Here is a 20,382-nt window from a genome sequence, read left to right as displayed (position 1 = left end):
AGAAGCTCTGCCTGTGTAGACTAAACGCCCCGTTCAGAGGCATCAAGCTCACCAATTTGCTGCAGCATGGTCTACGCGAGACAGTTTGTGTTTCCCAGTGAGAATTGCCAATAATGCTGCATACATATCTAGGTCATTTGCTGTAAATTAACTTAAAATATAATCCGTCAGCAGGTTTTGCTTTGTGATCTGGGAGCAGCATGATTTAGAGCCAGAGACCCCGATTCCAGAGATGTATCACGTACTGGGCTTCTTGCTGCAGTTTTAATAGATTCCTAGTTTTCTCTGATGTAGATGTTACAGTTCTCTTGAATGCTGAGCTGTATATTACAGAACCCACACCACTAATTGGAAGAAAGCTGCCAATCAGTGGTGGGCATGTGAGACCTAGTCAGTTAGTGATAGTCTCCTGCTGATAAAACACTGATTGTATTGAAACAGTCTAGTAAGTGACTCATCCCTGTAATCAGGCTCACTTTCCCTATATCATGCTGCTGCTCAGATTAAATAGCACAAGCCTGCTGACAGATTCCCTTTAAGAAAATACGCAGTGGAGTGCAGTACTCAAAAATGTCATTTGCATGTTGCGGATATTTTAAGAGCAGAAAGACTTAAAAATTTCAGAGAGTGTGTAGCAACATAGCCCCAAATAATAACACAGTTGTCATCTTATAGCTAAATTTCTATAGTAACAGATGAATGACAACACAGATCTAACAAATAAGATTCTGATTGATATCCTCCTGGGCCAAGCACGGAGACTGCAGACTACATGAAGCACTGTATGGCACAGAAGGGAAGAGTGCAGGTAACATGGTACAATGGGCAAGAACAGTGCTGCTGAGCATTCCAGAAGAAATTAAATATTTACCAGATGTCCCTTACATTTTTTCTAAAGAGTTTTTAATAGTGCAGTCAGGGGATGGACTTTATACAACTCCTGCAAAGTGAATGCACTGGTTTGGTGTCATTGAGAAGAGTAAATGCAGGCTGAACAGGGAAAAAAAAAAAAACTCAGCACCTCCATGTTTTGCTTGCTTTATGTGTCCAGAAAGGGTTGAAGTCCAAAGGTTATAAACAACGTATCACCTTGTAAGCATAAGCACAAAGATAGACATGGTCAGACAACTAGAACTAAAAGACTGGAGGACTAAACAGTAAGGGTATGTGCACACGTCGATGGAACCTCTGCGGATTTTTCCGCACCTGTTTTTGTAAATCCCCAGGTAAACCGCACTGCAGATTACCTGCGGATTTACAGCGGATTTTGTGCGGATTCCACCTGCGGATTCCTATTATGGAGCAGGTGTAAACCGCAGCAGAGTCCGAACAAAGAAGTGACATGCTGTGGAATAAACAATGCTGCGTTTCCGCACGTTTTTTTTCCACAGCATGTGCACTGCAGATTTTGTTTTCCATAGGTTTACATTGTACTGTAAACGCATGGGAAGCTGCTGCAAATCCGCATCGGCCAATCCGCTCCAGATCCGCAGCAAAATCCGCAGAGTGTGCACATAGCCCTAACTGTGCATTTAGTCTGACCCATCATTACCAGCGAGCGTGCCCAAGAACACTTGCTTCTTGATAAACTTGTAGAGTAACCAGGCTGTCAATCAATCGCTCTTCCGGTGAAATGATGTTTGCTCAAAGTAACAAATATTGCTAAAGAGACTCAAACACACAACTAAATTATATAAAAAAAAAAAAAAAAAAAAAAAACACAACCACTCCAAAACGAAGGAACATTTTCTGAAGTGGTTACCACCTAAAATACTTGTTGACCGCTCCTGCCGGCAATTCAGAAGCTTCTGCTGATGCCACGTTGATAGCACAGCAGCTTCTCTTCCGCTCTGTTGAGGTCATGCCAATTGACAGTCAGCTCCCTAGCTGTGGGAAACCAGCTGTCAATCAGCATGATGTCGGCAGTAGTCATGACCTGTCAAAAGAGCAGGAGAGGAAGAGCTGCTCTGTTGATGTGGAGCAGAGAATCACTGTCAGGGACCACACTGTGCCGCCACTGGGTAAAACAGACAGCTAATACCTGCCCGTTAGTTTTTAGGCCTATATATTAAACTAAAAAAATTCTGGGTAACCCATTTAGGTACAGTCCTTTTAGTTTTAGCATTTGGCTGAATCTGAGCAGAATGTGTAGCTCTATCCATTTCACAATTCATCCTACTGCTTCCATTAGCACCATACTTGCTCATGGCATAGATTTGCCTTCAGGTACCTTCACACATAACGATTTCGTTAACGATATCGTTGCAACGTCACGCTTTTTGTGACGTAGCAACGATCCCGCTAACGATCTCGTTATGTGTGACAGTGACCAACGATCAGGCCCCTGCTGGGAGATCGTTGGTCGCTGGGGAATGATCAGGACCTTTTTTTGGTTGCTGATCACCCGCTGTCACAACTGGATCGGCGTGTGTGACGCCGATCCAGCGATGTGTTCACTGGTAACCAGGGTAAATATCGGGTTACTAAGTGCAGGGCCGCGCTTAGTAACCCGATATTTACCCTGGTTACCTTTGTAAAAGTGAAGAAAAAAAAAAAAAAAACAGTACATACTCACATTCCGATGTCTGTCACGTCCCCCGGTGTCAGCTTCCCTGCACTGACTGTAAGCGCCGGCCGTAAAGCAGAGCACAGCGGTGACGTCACCGCTGTGCTCTGCTTTACGGCCGGCGGTGACACAGTCAGTGCGGGAAGCTGACGGCGGGGGACGTGACAGACATCGGAATGTGAGTATGTACTGTTTTTTTTTTTTTTTGTTTGTTTTTTCACTTTTACAAAGGTAACCAGGGTAAATATCGGGTTACTAAGCGCGGCCCTGCGCTTAGTAACCCGATGTTTACCCTGGTTACCCGGGGACTTCGGCATCGTTGAAGACAAGTTTCAACGATGCCGAAGTCTTTCCCCTGATGGTTGGTCGCTGGAGAGAGCGGTCTGTGTGACAGCTCCCCAGCGACCACACAACGACTTACCAACAACCATGGCCAGGTCGTATCGCTGGTCGTGATCGTTGGTAAGTCGTTTAGTGTAACGGTACCTTTAACCACGGTTGACAAATGATGCAATATGCTTGGGATCATGGATCAAAAAAAAAATTCAGTCTATTAGTTTTTTTTTGTTTTTTTTTTTAAAGAAAAACAAAAAAAAAACAAAAAGAAAAAAAAACACAACAAATGCAATTCACACGGATGTAATATAGATACAAAACATTCCGCATTGGTTTGATGGGGAAAAGAATTGGATGTGGGAACATAGATACAAGACTCTCCTTCCTGAAGTAGGCAGGTTTTTGCCTTTAGATACTACCTTTTTTTGTTCTTGAGCATTACCAGTGGTCTAGCCTTGAGATGAACCCCACCATTTCCATCCATGAAGGAGTGAATTTTAGACTTCCTCAAACATTTTCTTCAGTTGGCTAGATGTTGCGAAAGCTATATTTCCCTCATCGTGGAAAGCTCCCTCATCACAAGTTATTCATGGCCTTTTGAGGGTTAAAGAATTCACCAGTGAATTTCATTTTAAAGGGCCATTGTCACCCTCCTCCAGCTAACTAAAAGAGCCACCTTGTGCAGCAGTAATGCTGCATTCTAACAAGGTGGCTCTTTTAGTTTTGTGTTCATGTATTACTAAAATAAAGCGTTTTGAAACTTTTCAAAAATACCTGTCTTTGTCCATGGAGGCGGGTCTGAAGCCTCCTCTGTGAAGCGCCCAACTGCCGTCACTCATCTCTTCTGGGGCGATGGTCGCCGCCCCCTGCGCGCTGTTTTCTTCTGAAATCCGGCGCCTGCGCTGTGCGTGCCTGCCTATGGCAGGCGCAGTGAGAATTGGCCGTCATAGCTCTCAGATGCCGGGTTCCTGACTGCGACTGTGCGGGCAGTGCGTCCACCCTGTTACTGAATCCGCGCCCCGCACTGTGTTATGCATTATGCACAGTGCGGGGCTGGGATTCCTGGGCATGTGCACTGCGCTTGTCAGATGCTCCCCCAGGTTCCCCGCCTTCCAGCGTCGGTCTGTGCAGGAGCCCCACTCCATACAGCCAACCAATTCCAGCCCTGTGCTGATGAGGGCCTAAAGCCCGAAACACGTGTCCACAGGTAGGAATTGGTTGGCTGTGTAAATTTAGAAACTAATCCGCAGCATTGCACGCTTGGCGGTTCCAAGCGCTGTGGATTAGACAGGGGTGGAAAGAGATGATTTGCATAGCTCCGCCTACTGCAAAGGATTCTGGGTAAACCTGCTATTCTTTGTATTATGCTGCTTGCAAGTACTTTCCGTTTCAGGAAAGCATCCACTATGTATTTCCTTTAAGTAGAGGGCTTTTCGGTCTCTTTCGTCCCGCTACATTTAGCCCAACTTGGGTCTCTCCCTAAGGTGGCTAGCATGTATGTATTTATTTTAGTAATACATGAACACAAAACTAAAAAAGCCACCTTGTTAGAATGCAGCATTACTGCTGCACAAGGTGGCTCTTTTAGTTTATAACGGCTGGAGGAGGGTGACAGTGGCCCTTTAAGAAAGCAATGTGAAAAAAAAAACTTTGTTCACGTCTAAAATTTTGGGGAAAATAGGTATATTTATAAAGTTTGGGTGTTTCACAGACATAGGGTCCATGTGAAATACCTGACATGTGCACCCCACTATTGAATTCAATGGGTGTGCGTGTCTGAATTTGTGGCCCTTAGGCTATGTGCACACGTTCCGTTTTTTGGTGGTATTTTTGCAGCAAAAATGCTTAAAAAAATGCATACATTAAGCATCCCATTATTTTTAATGCATTCCGCAATTTTTGTGCACCTGTTGCAGTTTTTTGCCGCGATAAAAATGCATCGCAGAAAAAAAATACAGCATATTCATTAATTTTACGGATTTCCTGCCATTTATTGCATTGGGAAGTTCCGGGAAAAAACGCAAAAAATATGCATGCGGATTTCCTGTGAAAATAGTCAGGATTTTCTCAGGAAAATTCTGCACACTTTCCGGAACATGTGAAGGGGGCCTTACATTACACAAAGTCCAATGTAAGAAAAGAAAAATTATGCCGCATTCATCTGCTGCAGTTTAGGCCGCATTCACACGTCCATGTTTCAGGATCTGTGTAATGACAGCATTACATAGACCCTGAAATTGTGTACCTCATCAGTGCCACATGTACCAACACCTGGGAAGCAGCGGTACAGTTAGCGCTGTTCCCAGGCACTGAAGACAGCTTTCATCATTCTTCCCTGCTCTGCCAGAGAGCAGGGGAGAATGCTGAGAGTTATATTCAACTGATAACAGTGAGAGCAGTAATGGGACTATTAGGGTATGTGTCCACGATCAGGATGGCCGGCAGTTTCGTCGGAGCGGCAAACCCGCTCTGCGCTAAGCTCCACCCCCTTTCTGGGAAGTGATTATGCCGGATGTATTCATAGCACACATCCGGGATCATCGCACCCCACCATAGGGCCCTGTGTTATACCTTGCGGCGCCACAGCGGCGCCGCAAGGTATACGGACATGCTGCGATCGTAAAAGATGCACCGCATGTCCGGAGTTGCAGGGCCACCGCGTGCGTGTTACCACGCATAGTGGAGATGGGATTTCATTAAATCCCCTCCACTATGCTGTAGCATCTGGACGCTGCGTGTTTGACGCTGCGTCTCTATGCAGCGTCAAACACGCAGAGTTTACTGCCCTTGGAAACATACCCTTAGGCTATGTGCACACATTGCGGATCGGATTAGCCTCAGGAATTTTTTTTTGTGCGGATTCGAATCTCTTGGCAGAAAACGCAAGTGCAGATTTGATACGTTTTTTGTGCGGATTTACTGCGTTTTTTACCCCTGCGGTTTTCTATAATGGAATGGGTACAAAAAAGATGCAGATCCGCACAAAGGAAGTGACATGCTACTTTTAATCCGCAGCGTTTCCGCACCGAATTTTCCGCACCATTAGCACAGCATTTTTTTTCTATTGATTTACATTGTACTGTAAATCACTTGCGGATCTGCAGCGTTTCTGCGCAGAAAAAAATGCTGTGGATCCGCAGTAAATCCGCAACATGTGCACATAGTCTTACTCCAATCAGCCTACACCTCTTTGACTTTCTCACAGTTCTGAGGTCACCGCAGTTCAGCCAAGCTGGAGATGGAGCCCCAGTGAGCGGCAGCAGCTTCGATGATGTCACCACTGGTCACTAATGCTGCGCTCGCACCAGCTCATTCACCAGTGGTTCTCAGCCTGTACGATCGCATCTTGGTACCATCCAGGTTGAAAACTATTTATCCCCAGACATGGATTACAGCGTGGGACAGAAAACAGTTAGAGAGGTTTTTTTAATTGTTGTTTTATTACAGAAGACGAGGGATTCAATGGGCGTTAGGCAAGTATAACGGAGTTTGTTATTTTTAATTAAAAATGCAGAAGTGAGTTTTGTTTTTATTTCAAATTAATGACTTTATACTTGCCGTGCATTTATTTACCTTACAATCTATAGAAATAGTAATGAATAGGTGTCTCATACATTACTAACCCACGAGCTAGATGTCACCAGACGATACAAAGCGGACATCAACCCCACAAATATGAACCCAACTTGACATCGTTACAGGGCAAGTGGGAAGTCTGTCAAAGCGCCAGCATTGGTGCATATAATAGTTGTAACTTTTCTGGGCAGCTGGGGGGGTGAATAACCATGGCCCCTTGCCAGCCTGAGAATAACAGCCCCCAGTTTTCTGCTTTAACTTGGCTGCTTGTCAAAAATGAGGGGAACCCCCACGCCTTTTTTAACCCCTTTCTGACATGGGACGTACTATCCCGTCGAGGTGGGGTGGGCCCCCATGACCACGGACGGGATAGTACGTCCAGCGCGATTGGCGGCGCTCACGGGGGGAGCGCCGCCGATCGCGGCCGGGTGTCAGCTGCCCATCGCAGCTGACATCCGGCACTATGTGCCAGGAGCGGTCAAGGACCGCCCCCGGCACATTAACCCCTGGCACACCGCGATCAAAGATGATCGCGATGTGCCGGCGGTGCAGGGAAGCATCGCGCAGGGAGGGGGCTCCCTGCGGGCTTCCCTGAGCCCCCCGCAGCAACGCAATGTGATCGCGTTGCTGCGAGGGTCTCCTCACCTCCCTCCCTGCTCGAGCCCCGGATCCAAGATGGCCGCGGATCCGGGTCCTGCAGGGAGGGAGGTGGCTTCACAGAGCCTGCTCAGAGCAGGCACTGTGAAGGCTGCAGCGCTGCAAATCAGATCGGTGATCTGACAGAGTGCTGTGTACACTGTCAGATCACCGATCTGTGATGTCCCCACCTGGGACAAAGTAAAAAAGTTAAAAAAAAAAAAAAAAAAAAAAAAAAAAAATTTTAACCCCTTCATGACCGGGGGATTTTTCGTTTTTCCGTGTTCATTTTTCGCTCCCCTCCTTCCCAGAGCCATAACTTTTTTATTTTTCCGTCAATTTGGCCATGTGAGGGCTTATTTTTTGCGGGACGAATTGTACTTTTGAACGACATCATTGGTTTTAGCATGTCGTGTACTAGAAAACGGGAAAAAAATTCCAAGTGCGGTGAAATTGCAAAAAAAGTGCAATCCCACATTGGTTTTTTGTTTGGCTTTTTTGCTAGGTTCACTAAATGCTAAAAATGACCTGCCATTATGATTCTCCAGGTCATTACGAGTTCATAGACACCAAACATGACTAGGTTATTTTTTATCTAAGTGGTGAAAAAAAATTCCAAACTTTCCTAAAAAAAAAAAAAAAAAATTACACCATTTTCCGATACTCGTAGCGTCTCCATTTTTCGTGATCTGGGGTCGGTTGAGGGCTTATTTTTTGCGTGCTGAGATGACGTTTTTAATGACAGCATTTCGGTGCAGATACGTTCTTTTGATCGCCCGTTATTGCATTTTAATGCAATGTCGCGGCGACCAAAAAAACGTAATTCTGGCGTTTCGAGTTTTTTTCCCGCTACGCTGTTTAGCGATCAGGTTAATACTTTTTTTTATTTGATAGATCGGGCAATTCTGAGCGCGGCGATACCAAATATGCGTAGATTTGATATTTTTTTTATTGATTTATTTTGATTGGGGGTGATTTAAACTTTTATGTTTTTTTATTTTTTTCACATTTTTTTAAACTTTTTTTTTTTAACTTTTGCCATGCTTCAATAGCCTCCATGGGAGGCTAGAAGCAGGCACAGCACGATCGGCTCTGCTACATAGCAGCGATCAGCTGATCGCTGCTATGTAGCAGAATTGCACGTGTGCTGTGAGCGCCGACCACAGGGGGGCGCTCACAGCGACGGGCAATCAGTAACCATAGAGGTCTCAAGGACCTCTATGGCTACAATGGAGACGCATCGCCGACCCCCGGACATGTGACGGGGGTCGGCGATGACGTCATTTCCGGCCGCCCGTTTGACAGCGGCATTTAACTAGTTAATAGGTGCGGGCAGATCGCGATTCTGCCCGCGCCTATTACGGGCACATGTCAGCTGTTCAAAACAGCTGACATGTCCCGGCTTTGGTGCGGGCTCACCGCGGAGCCCTGCATCAAAGCAGGGGAGCCGGCATCGGACGGTATAGTACGTCCGATGCCGGTAAGGGGTTAAAGGTGTAAAAAAAAAATAAAAAAAAATATTCCAAAATAATGAAAAAAAAAAAAAACTATATATTATTCCCATAAATACATTTCTTTATCTAAATAAAAAAAAAAAAACAATAAAAGTACATATATTTAGTATCGCCGCGTCCGTAACGGCCCGACCTATAAAACTGGCCCACTAGTTAACCCCTTCAGTAAACACCGTAAGAAAAACAAACAAAAAAAAAAACGGGGCAAAAAACAACGCTTTATTATCATACCGCCGAACAAAAAGTGGAATAACACGCGATCAAAAAGACAGATGTAAATAACCATGGTACCGCTGAAAGCGTCATCTTGTCCCGCAAAAAACGAGCCGCCATACAGCATCATCAGCAAAAAATAAAAAAGTTATAGTCCTGAGAATAAAGCGATGCAAAAATAATTATTTTTTCTATAAAATAGTTTTTATCGTATAAAAGCGCCAAAACATAAAAAAATTATATAAATGAGGCATTGCTGTAAACGTACTGACCCAAAGAATAAAACTGCTTTATCAATTTTACCAAACGCGGAACGGTATAAACGACTCCCCCAAAAGAAATTCACGAATAGCTGGTTTTTGGTCATTCTGCCTCACAAAAATCGGAATAAAAAGCGATCAAAAAATGTCACGTGCCCGAAAATGTTACCAATAAAAACGTCAACACGTCCCGCAAAAAACAAGACCTCACATGACTCTGTGGACCAAAATATGGAAAAATTATAGCTCTCAAAATGTGGTAACGCAAAAAATATTTTTTGCAATAAAAAGCGTCTTTCAGTGTGTGACGGCTGCCAATCATAAAAATCCGCTAAATAACCTGCTATAAAAGTAAATAAAACCCCCCTTCATCACCCCCTTAGTTAGGGAAAAATAAAAAAAACGTATTTATTTCCATTTTCCCGTTAGGGTTAGGGCTAGGGTTAGGGCTAGGGCTAGGGCTAGGGTTAGGGCTAGGGTTAGGGCTAGGGTTAGGGCTAGGGCTAGGGCTAGGGCTAGGGTTAGGGCTAGGGCTAGGGCTAGGGTTAGGGCTAGGGTTAGGGCTAGGGCTACAGTTTGGGTTGGGGCTAAAGTTACAGTTAGGGTTTAGATTACATTTACAGTTGGGAATAGGTTTGGGATTAGGGTTAGGGGTGTGTCAGGGTTAGAGGTGTGGTTAGGGTTACTGTTGGGATTAGGGTTAGGGATGTGTTTAGATTAAGGTTTCAGTTATAATTGGGGAGTTTCCACTGTTTAGACACAACAGGGGCTCTCCAAACGCGACATGGCGTCCGATCTCAATTCCAGCCAATTCTGCGTTGAAAAAGTAAAACAGTGCTTCTTCCCTTCCGAGCTCTCCCGTGTGCCCAAACAGGGGTTTACCCCAACATATGGGGTATCAGCGTACTCAGGACAAATAGGACAACAACGTTTGGGGTCCAATTTCTCCTGTTACCCTTGGGAAAATACAAAACTGGGGGCTAAAATATATTTTTTGTGGGAAAAAAGATTTTTTATTTTCACGGCTCTGCGTTATAAACTGTAGTGAAACACTTGGGGGCTCAAAGTTCTCACAACACATCTAGATTAGTTCCCTGGGGGGTCTAGTTTCCAATATGGGGTCACTTGTGGGGAGTTTCTACTGTTTAGGTACATTAGGGGTTCTGCAAACGCAATGTGACGTCTGCAGACCATTCCATCTAAGTCTGCATTCCAAATGGCGCTCCTTCCCTTCCGAGCTCTGCCATGCGCTCAAACGGTGGTTCCCCCCAACATACGGGGCATCAGCGTACTCAGGACAAATTGGACAACAACTTTTGGGGTCCAATTTCTCCTCTTACCCTCGGGAAAATACAAAACTGGGGGCTAAAAAATAATTTTGAGGGGAAAGATTTTTTTTTTAATTTTCACGGCTCTGCGTTACAAACTGTAGTGAAACATTTGGGGGTTCAAAGCTATCACAACACATCTAGATGAGTTCCTTAGGGGGTCTAGTTTCCAAAATGGTGTCACTTGTGGGAGGTTTCTACTGTTTAGGTACATTAGGGGCTCTGCAAATGCAATGTGACACCTGCAGACCATTCCATCTAAGTCCTCATTCCAAATGGAGCTCCTTCCCTTCTGAGCCCTCCCATGCGCCCAAACAGTGGTTCCCCCCACATATGGGGTATCAGCGCACTCAGGACAAATTGGACAACAAATTGTGGGGTCGAATTTCTCCTGTTAACCTCGGGAAAACAAAACTGAGGGCTAAAAAATAATTTTTGTGGGAAAAAATGTTTGTTTTATTTTTACGGCTCTCCATTACAAACTTCTGTGAAGCCCTTGGTGGGTCAAAGCGCTCAGCACACATCTAGATAAGTTCCTAAGGGGGTCTACTTTCCAAAATGGTGTCACTTGTGGGGGGTTTCTACTGTTTAGGTACATTAGGGGCTCTGCAAACGCGATGTGACACCTGCAGACCATTCCATCTAAGTCTGCATTCAAATGGCACTCCTTCCCTTCCGAGCCCTCCCATGTGCCCAAACAGTGGTTCCCCCCACATATGGTGTATCATCGCACTCAGGACAAATTGGGCAACAAATTTTGGGGTCCAATTTCTCTTGTTCTCTCGGGAAAATACAAAACTGGGGGCTAAAAAAATAATTTTTGTGGGAAAAAAAGGTTGTTTTATTTTTACGGCTCTGCATTATAAACTTCTGTGAAGCACTTGGTGGGTCAAAGTGCTCACCACACCTCTAGATAAGTTCCTTAGGGGGTCTACTTTCCAAAATGGTGTCACTTGTGGGGGGTTTCAATGTTTAGGCACATCAGTGGCTCTTCAAACGCAACATGGCGTCCCATCTCAATTCCAGTCAATTTTGCATTGAAAAGTCAAACGGCGCTCCTTCCCTTCCGAGCTCTCCCATCCACCCAAACAGTAGTTTACCCCCACATATGGGCTATCAGCGTACTCAGGACAAATTGTACAACAACTTTTGGGGTTTAATTTCTTCTCTTACCCTTGGGAAAATAAAAAATTGGGGGCGAAAAGATAATTTTTGTGAAAAAATATGATTTTTTATTTTTACGGTTCTACATTATAAACTTCTGTGAAGCACTTGGTGGGTCAAAGTGCTCACCACACCTCTAGATAAGTTCCTTAGGGGGTCTACTTTCCAAAATGGTGTCACTTGTGGGGGGTTTCAATGTTTAGGCACATCAGGGGCTCTCCAAACGAAACATGGCGTCCCATCTCAATTCCAGTCAATTTTGCATTGAAAAGTCAAATGGCGCTCCTTCGCTTCCAAGCTCTGCCATGCGCCCAAACAGTGGTTTACCCCCACATGTGGGGTATTGGCATACTCAGGACAAATTGTACAACAGTGTTTGGGGTCCATTTTCTCCTGTTACCCTTGGTAAAATAAAACAAATTGGAGCGGAATTAAATTTTTTGTGAAAAAAAGTTAAATGTTCATTTTTATTTAAACATTCAAAAAATTCCTGTGAAGCACCAGAAGGGTTAATAAACTTCTTGAATATGGTTTTGAGCACCTTGAGGGGTGTAGTTTTTAGAATGGTGTCACACTTGGGTATTTTCTATCATATAGACCCCTCAAAATGACTTCAAATGAGATGTGGTCCCTAAAAAAAAATGGTGTTGTAGAAATGAGAATTGCTGGTCAACTTTTAACCCTTATAACTCCCTAAAAAAAAAATTTTTGGTTCCAAAATTGTGCTGATGTAAAGTAGACATGTGGGAAATGTTACTTATTAAGTATTTTGTGTGACATATCTCTGTGATTTAATTGCATAAAAATTCAAAGTTGGAAAATTGCGAAATTTTCATAATTTTCGCCAAATTTCCGTTTTTTTCACAAATAAACGCAGGTACTATCAAAGAATTTTTACCATTGTCATGAAGTACAATATGTCACGAGAAAACAATGTTAGAATCACTGGGATCCGTTGAAGCGTTCCAGAGTTATAACCTCATAAAGGGACAGTGGTCAGAATTGTAAAAATTGGCCCGGTCATTAACGTGCAAACCACCCTTCGGGGTAAAGGGGTTAATATTAAAATAATTTAAAAAAAAAAAAAAAAAACAGAGTGGAGGCCATTTTATTCTTGATAATCAGCTTTGCTGAAACTGATAGCTGAGGGTGGCAACTTGCAGCTGTCAGTTTTGCCTGGCTGGTTATCAAAAATACAGGGGAACCCACGCAGTTTTTTTGGTTTTTTATAGAGCAGCAGAAGTTGATGAATACTCCCATCAGCCACTCCTGCTTTCACTGTTATTAGCAGCAGGGAAAGGGCTAAAAGTACCACTGCTTCCAAGGCGCCGGTATGTGCCACACTGATGACACGGATGTCATCCGCGTGTCATCAGTGTGCCCATGTGTGGGACTTTGCGGCCTGTGATGCCGTTTAAAAAAAAAAAAAAAGCGTATTTTGCCCACGAACACACGATCCATGGAAATAACACTGACATGTGCACAGACCCATTGACTTGAATGGGTCTATGTGTGCAAGTGTCTCCAGTACATGTGAAAACTTTCACCACATATACCCGAGACACGGACAAGTGAAAGAGGCCTTACATAGAGCACATCTTGCTCTGAAAAACATATCCTGCCTTAGACAACCCAACTATTTGCATTTGATCGTTGTAATGTTTAATTTCCCCTGTGGTGGCGCTGTAGGCAAATTCTACACTTGTAATCTGTGGGTGTAACAGGATCACATTCAATTGCTCAGGGTCTCAGAAGGAAGGAGCACTTTGTGATCAGCTCTACTTTTCGAAAAGCTTCATACATATTTGACTAAAGAATGCCATACCAGCCAATATGAGCCCACAGATGACATTTGGGTACCTTGAAATGTCAATGGCCAATCCTGTTGTTCTCCTAGAGGAGCCCGGCCAGGATTCGTTCTTGAGATAGATGCAAGTCCCAATATTAGGACTTGTGCCAAAGATGTCCCAGATTGAATCGGGGATTGTACATTCTTTACATGACTTACCTGCAGGCGGTGACTTAAGGTACCGTCACACTAAGCGACGCTGCAGCGATACCGACAACGATCCGGATCGCTGCAGCGTCGCTGTTTGGTCGCTGGAGAGCTGTCACACAGACAGCTCTCCAGCGACCAACGATCTCGAGGTCCCCGGGTAAACATCGGGTTACTAAGCGCAGGGCCGCGCTTAGTAACCCGATGTTTACCCTGGTTACCATCGTTAAAGTAAAAAAAACAACCACTACATACTTACCTACCGCTGTCTGTCCCCGGCGCTCTGCTTCTCTGCCCTGTGTAAGCACAGCGGCCGGAAAGCAGAGCGGTGACGTCACCGCTCTGCTTTCCGGCTGCCCGGCGATCACAGCCAGAGCAGAGAAGCTGAGCGCCGGGGACAGACAGCGGTAGGTAAGTATGTAGTGTTTGTTTGTTTTTTACTTTAACGATGGTAACCAGGGTAAACATCGGGTTACTAAGCGCGGCCCTGCGCTTAGTAACCCGATGTTTACCCTGGTTACCAGCGAAGACATCGCTGAATCGGCGTCACACACCGATTCAGCGATGTCAGCGGGAGAGCCAGCGACGAAATAAAGTCCTGGCCTTTCTTCCCCGACCAGCGATATCACAGGAGGGGCCTGATCGCTGCTGCCTGTCACACTGGACGATATCGCTATCCAGGACGCTGCAACGTCACGGATCGCTAGCGATATCGTCCAGTGTGACGGGGCCTTTAGGCACTAACTGTTTAATTAACACCTGAGTTCCCACAATGCATTGCTCTCTGGTTATAGAAAAATCAGAAGCTATTGTTCTGTCCAACAGATGATAAAACATTAGATAATTAAAAACAAGAGTACAGTTAAGTAAAGCACAGAACCTACAAAGACATTTTGCAATTTACACAATGTGGCCAACTCCAAGGTTCCGCCAAAGTGGAGTTTCCCTTTAAGAGACATGACCTTGAACCCTTTCTTGGAATATTCCACAGGTAGAAAATCAAGCCCAGGAATGACATCACTTTCCTATACAAGTCTTCACAATATTAAGAATGCCAGGTTTCGTTTCCTACTGCCTCTCTTATCTAAGGTACTTCATGTAACATGTTAGTTACAGTAGGAGTCACATTGTTTCTAAGGCTACTTTCATACATCAGTTTTTTGCAGTCAGGCACAATCAGGCGAATTTTGAAAAAAAGGATCCGGCAAAAGTTAGCGTCAGATCAGTTTTTTTTTTTTTTCATTGGCCTTACGTTTCATCCGTTCTTCGGCGGATCCGTCGAAAATTTGTTTTCCGGCAGCCGGAGAAAGCGGACAAAGTAATGCTTTTTGTGTCCGTCGAAGAAACGGACAGCAACGGATCCGGCGCCATCCAGCTTTTGCTATAATGGAAGCCTATGGCGCCGGATCCGTCATATGATGGAATCCGGAGACGGATTCCGTTTTTGTTTTTTTACACTGAGCATGCTCCAATTTTTCCATTTTCCATTCTGGGGTCTCTCTCTCCAGAATCCAAAATAGCCGGCAGATCCACATACTCAGATCCGGCGAAAAAACTGATCCGTTTCATCAGTTTTTCAATTTGCGACCGATTCGTTCCGGTTTTTCCAAAATTTGCCGAATTGTGCCTGATGGCAAAAAACTGATGTGTGAAAGCAGCCTAATCACTGCAGGATGCAAATAGTTAATGAGGAGACCAAGTGCATGCTCGCACACAGGCCATGGTGCAGGAATAGGAAGCTTATACCATACCTTTATATGTCACAGGATTTTACAGAGACATTTATGGCCCCTTTTAACCTTGGTCTCCCATGTATAGCTGCTCCTGGGAAAGCTGAGGACCAATATGGCCGCAACTAGGCCACAACAGGTCGTGAGGCTGAAGATCTTATTATACTGGCAATGAAAGTAAATGGAGTCACATTGCAACCCAAAGGAAATCTAACAAGGCAACTCCATGCTCTAGCACAATGTTTTGCCGCGTGACCTGCGTCACCAGCAAAGTGGCGGTGAAGCCCAAGCCTTAGGGTGTTTAACGGGAATCGGTCAGCAGTTTTTTTCTATGTAATCTGACAGCAGCATAGTGTAGGGACAGATATCCTGATTCCAGCGATGTGTCACTTAGTTTACTAGTGCAGCAGCTATAATAAGATCACACTTCTCTGCTGCTGATCTAGCAGAGCTCAGAAGGCAGAGCTCTGTATAACCCCTCTCACATCACTGATTGGCAACTTTCTGCCTGTACACAGGAACCTCCTATCAGCGCTGGGGGAGCGATCTGACCAGGAGGCAACTAGTCCTTTAGTGATAATCACTTGCTGATAAAACACTGATTTTATTGAAACTACAGCACACGGCCTAGTAAGCTACAGCCCTAGAATCAGGCTCTCAGCTCCTACATTAGGCGGTCTCTCAGATTACATAGTAAACACGCGGCAGATGCTCATATCAGCCTCATACATCCAAGGCTCTAGAAAAAGGTCCAAGCATAACTTAGGCAGTACAAGCTCAGAGTGTGAACTACAGTCTGGGGTCATAGGTCGCCACACAAAATCCATTGTAAAGAAAAAGTACATGCACAGTAAACATGGTGACTGACTGCTTGCCCCAGTGGCACGGATTAGAACTGTGCGCTCTCGGATGCCACATAGGAGAAACACAGTAGGACTGAAACCAATCGGGAGCTAAGAGCACGCTCCAGGAACCCAGCCCTCTCTAGATCAGTGCACAAGAGCTTGTCAGCACTGCACATGCTCAACCACAGCTGCTAGACAACAGAGGAGGACGGTTCCCTAGGAAACCAGCTGTAAATAATACAAAATTGGATTCCTTTTACTGAGAACATAGTGGGAAAATGATAAAGTTCACTCAACTAAAGTAAAGTATAGAGTATGTTTCCACGGGGCATATTGCTTGAGTTTTTCCCGTGGACTGGACGCTGCGTTGAGCCGCAGAGCCCAATCCGCAGTGTCCAGATGTTACAGCATAGTGGATGGGATTTCATGAAATCCCATCTCCACTATGGGTTCAAACACGCAGCTGGCGGCCCTGTGTAACCGGACATGTGGGGCGTCTTCATAGACGGCAGCATGTCTATATCTTGCGGAAACGCTCAGTCTCTGCAAATAAATAACAGTCTATGTATAGGATGCGGTGATTCCACATGGTTCAACAAACACATCCGGAATTACTGCGCATACAAGAGGGGGCAGCACTTTGGGCAGAGTGGGGTATCCGCTGCGTCCAAAGCGCTGCCAATACGCCCCGTGGACACATAGCCTAATAGAAACGCGTCACCACTGGGCATTTATCACCCACTCCTGGTTTTGGCTTACAAATACTGATGTAAAGTACTGACCGTGTGAACATGGCCTTAAAGGAAATCTCCAGCGTGCCCCACATATTATTATAGAGTCCCGCACATTCCCGGGGAGTCCCACCTTGTTCCCCATCATTATGAGGAGCAGTGCCAGCTAGGACAACCTTTTTGTTGCTCATGGAGCTCTGGATGTCTCTCACAACTGCTCCCCAGCATTGGCACCTGGATCCTCCCCGTAGGTTCACACAGAGTACATATGGGGTGCTCTGGCAGGCGACAGTACACACTATGCCCCACCAGTCAAGTAATAACACACGTGTGGGGGGCATTATTACATGCCAGGACTGTGCCACACACATACTGGTGCAGCTATAGTACCAGGAGGGTCACACCGCCTCAGTACCCTGTGGCATCTCCCACATAGTACCAGGAGGGTCACACCGCCTCAGTACCCTGTGGCATCTCCCACATAGTACCAGGAGGGTCACACCGCCTCAGTACCCTGTGGCATCTCCCACATAGTACCAGGAGGGTCACACCGCCTCAGTACCCTGTGGCATCTCCCACATAGTACCAGGAGGGTCACACCGCCTCAGTACCCTGTGACACCACCCAGACCATCACCAGGCTTCACCACTGGTGCCCATGTATAAGTGGGTACAGCAGGGCCGGGCACAGCTCGCCCAGAGTTACCACAGACTTTGCCAACTTCATACAACACTGCAGATGTCAGCCATGATGGTCTACCACTGGCAGGACACTGCACGGACACACAGTGCCCCTACAGCCCTGCCCACCGCCGGGCACATCACGTGACAGTGATGAGGAAACCTTAGCACACAAGTGCGTGGCTCCCCTCCCAGGTGACACAGCCGTCCTCGCTGCTGACGGTGAGGGGGGAAGACACAGAGAACCGCCAGGAACTCACCTGAGAGGCGGCGGTAACGTCCTCCCAGCCCCGGTCCGCAATCCCCAATTCTCAGGTCTCTCTCACCTGTCCGGGTACAACCAAACCCAACAGCTCACAAGCGCTCAGGCACCACCCAATCAGAGCACCGCCTACGAAACGAGACAAAGCCGCGATTGGCGCATTGCCCTATCCTTCAATTACTAAAACCCGCCCACGACACGCCTCTACTTTAAGTCCCGCCTCCACACTCCTTAACTACCAGACTCGCCCCCTCTGCGAGGTGATTGGTCACGCTAGCAGGAATTTAGCGCTCATTGGTTTACGGGGAAGACTATCAAAAGTTCGACGAGGGAGGGCAGTTCCGCTGTGTCGTGTGCGGTTTGGTTGAGCTGCGGAGATGATACTCGCGTGAGGGCGGAGCCAGTGGATTCGGGACTGACTGGCACCGTGAGGGAATCTTCGCAAAATACTTGCCATGAAAAAAATACATTTTTATTTGTCCCTCATGACCATTTCTTTTTTATTGCATTGTTTATCGGCAGGTGCCAGTAGCCAGAACTTTGCTACTTTTTCAGTAGTTTTTTATTTTTGGGATAAGTTGTATTTGTCCGTGGCGTTATTATTTTGAGTATAACATACAACTTAGGAACAAACATTAACTATTTATGGAAAGAAACCTAGCAAAACAGCAAATATGGAGCTTTATTTATTTTTTTACATCTGATGCCATTTGCCGTCCTGCACACAGAAAGGGTTAACTATATTCCGTGTGTCAATTGCAAATTTCTAAGGTTTTATTTCAAGTTTTAGGCCGGGGTCACACTAGAAAGTTTTACGGACGTATGAGAGGCGCAAAAACTACGCATTGCACACGGACCAATGATTCTCTATGGGGCAGCTCCTATCTGCTGTATATTTCGCAGCCGTATTTTACATGCGTAGAAAATCGCAGCATGCTGCGTTTGACAGCGTATTGCGCAAAAAATACACCAATGAAAGTCTACGGGGGCGAGAAAAATACGGATAACACACGGACCAACAGTGTGACTTGTGAGAAATAGCAGCGGTGTTCTATAGAAAAGCCAGCAATTCAGTGCAGTGTACAGTAAAATCACACTGATAGGTTAGAATCTATATATCTATAATTGTCTAAGGGGTACTTCCGTCTGCCTGTCTGCAACTTCCGTAACGGAAATCCCGCATCGCTGATTGGTCTCGCCAGCTGCCTGTCATGGCTGCCACGACCAATCAGCGATGGGCACAGTCCGATTAATCCCTCCCCTACTCCCCTGCAGTCAGTGCCCGGTGCCCGCTCCATACTCCCCTCCACTCACCGCTCACACAGGGTTAATGCCAGCGGTAACGGGCCGTGGGTACCGCACTCCGTTAAAGCTGCTATTAACCCTGTGTGCCCCCAAATTTTTACTATTGATGCAGCCTATGCAGCATCAATAGTAAAAAGATCTAAAGTTCAAAATAATTTAAAAGAAAAAAAAAACCTGCTATTCTCACCTTCCGTAGTCCGACAATGCGCTCGCGGCTGCCGCCAGCTTCCATTCCCAGAGATGCTTTGCGAAATTACCCAGAAGACTTAGCGGTCTCGCGAGACCGCTAAGTTATCTGGGTAATTTTGCAATGAGACACGCGCAGCCGCGCGCATAGGAACTGCTTCGGCGGATCCCGGCGGATGAGTATATAACTATTTTTTATTTTAATTATCTTTTTTTTAACAGGGATATGGTGCCCACACTGCTATATACTACGTGGGCTATGTTATATACTGTGTGGGCTGCGTTATATACAGCGTGGCTGCTATATACTACGTGGCCAGTGTTATGTACCGCATGGGCTGCGTTATATACCGCGTGGGCTGCGTTATATACCGCGTGGGCTGTGTTATATACTACGTGGGCAGTGTTATATACCGCGTGGGCAGTGTTATATGCCGCGTGGGCTGCGTTATATACCACGTGGCTGCTATATACTATGTGGCCAGTGTTAGATACTATGTGGCCTGTGTTATGTACTACGTGGCCTGTGCTATATATTACGTGGCCACTGTTATATACTGTATGGCCTGTGTTATATACTACGTCGCCTGTGTTATATACTGCATGGCTGCTATATACTGCATGGGCTGTGTTATATACTATTTTGGCTGTGTTATATACTGCGTGGCCTGTATTAACGCATCGGGTATTCTACAATATGTATGTATGTACATAGCAGCCACATAGTATATAGCACAGGCCATGTAGTATTTGCTATATACTACATGGTTCCTATATACTACGTGGCCTGTGTTATATATTATGTGGCTGATATATACATATATACATACATACATATTCTAGAATACCTGATGCATTAGAATCAGGTGTTGTGAATTCTGTGGTCAAGTTCCCTCCTGTGGTCATGAGTGGTACTTCGGCTGGTTCTGTCCATGGGCTTCATCTGGTGGATGTGAGTGGGGCTGTTATGGCTGGTAATTCAGTACCACAATGGACATAAAAGTCAGAGCACATACAGTGATCTGACAATAACCCAAAAACATAGAACGAGCTC

General features: G+C 45.5%; 1 protein-coding gene across 11 annotated transcripts in view; it reads right to left on the bottom strand.

Moving 5' to 3' along the window:
• Positions 1–17,955, bottom strand: part of NUMB (NUMB endocytic adaptor protein) — a 152,276-nt gene extending 134,321 nt beyond the window's left edge. For 5 of the 11 annotated variants that reach the window (XM_069730943.1, XM_069731030.1, XM_069730994.1 and 2 more), the window contains exon 1: positions 17,836–17,955. The gene's annotated coding sequence lies outside the window, so the exon portion shown is untranslated. The remainder of the gene's footprint in view (positions 1–17,835) is intronic. The other 6 variants (XM_069730986.1, XM_069731012.1, XM_069731020.1 and 3 more) reach the window with 3 other exon arrangements.
• Positions 17,956–20,382: the final 2,427 nt, after the last annotated feature.

The sequence above is a fragment of the Ranitomeya imitator genome, chromosome 1, assembly GCF_032444005.1.
Source record: "Ranitomeya imitator isolate aRanImi1 chromosome 1, aRanImi1.pri, whole genome shotgun sequence".
NCBI classification, from domain to species: Eukaryota; Metazoa; Chordata; class Amphibia; order Anura; family Dendrobatidae; genus Ranitomeya; species Ranitomeya imitator.
Note: the sequence above shows the minus strand (reverse complement) of the source record. Positions and strands in the feature narration are given on the sequence as shown.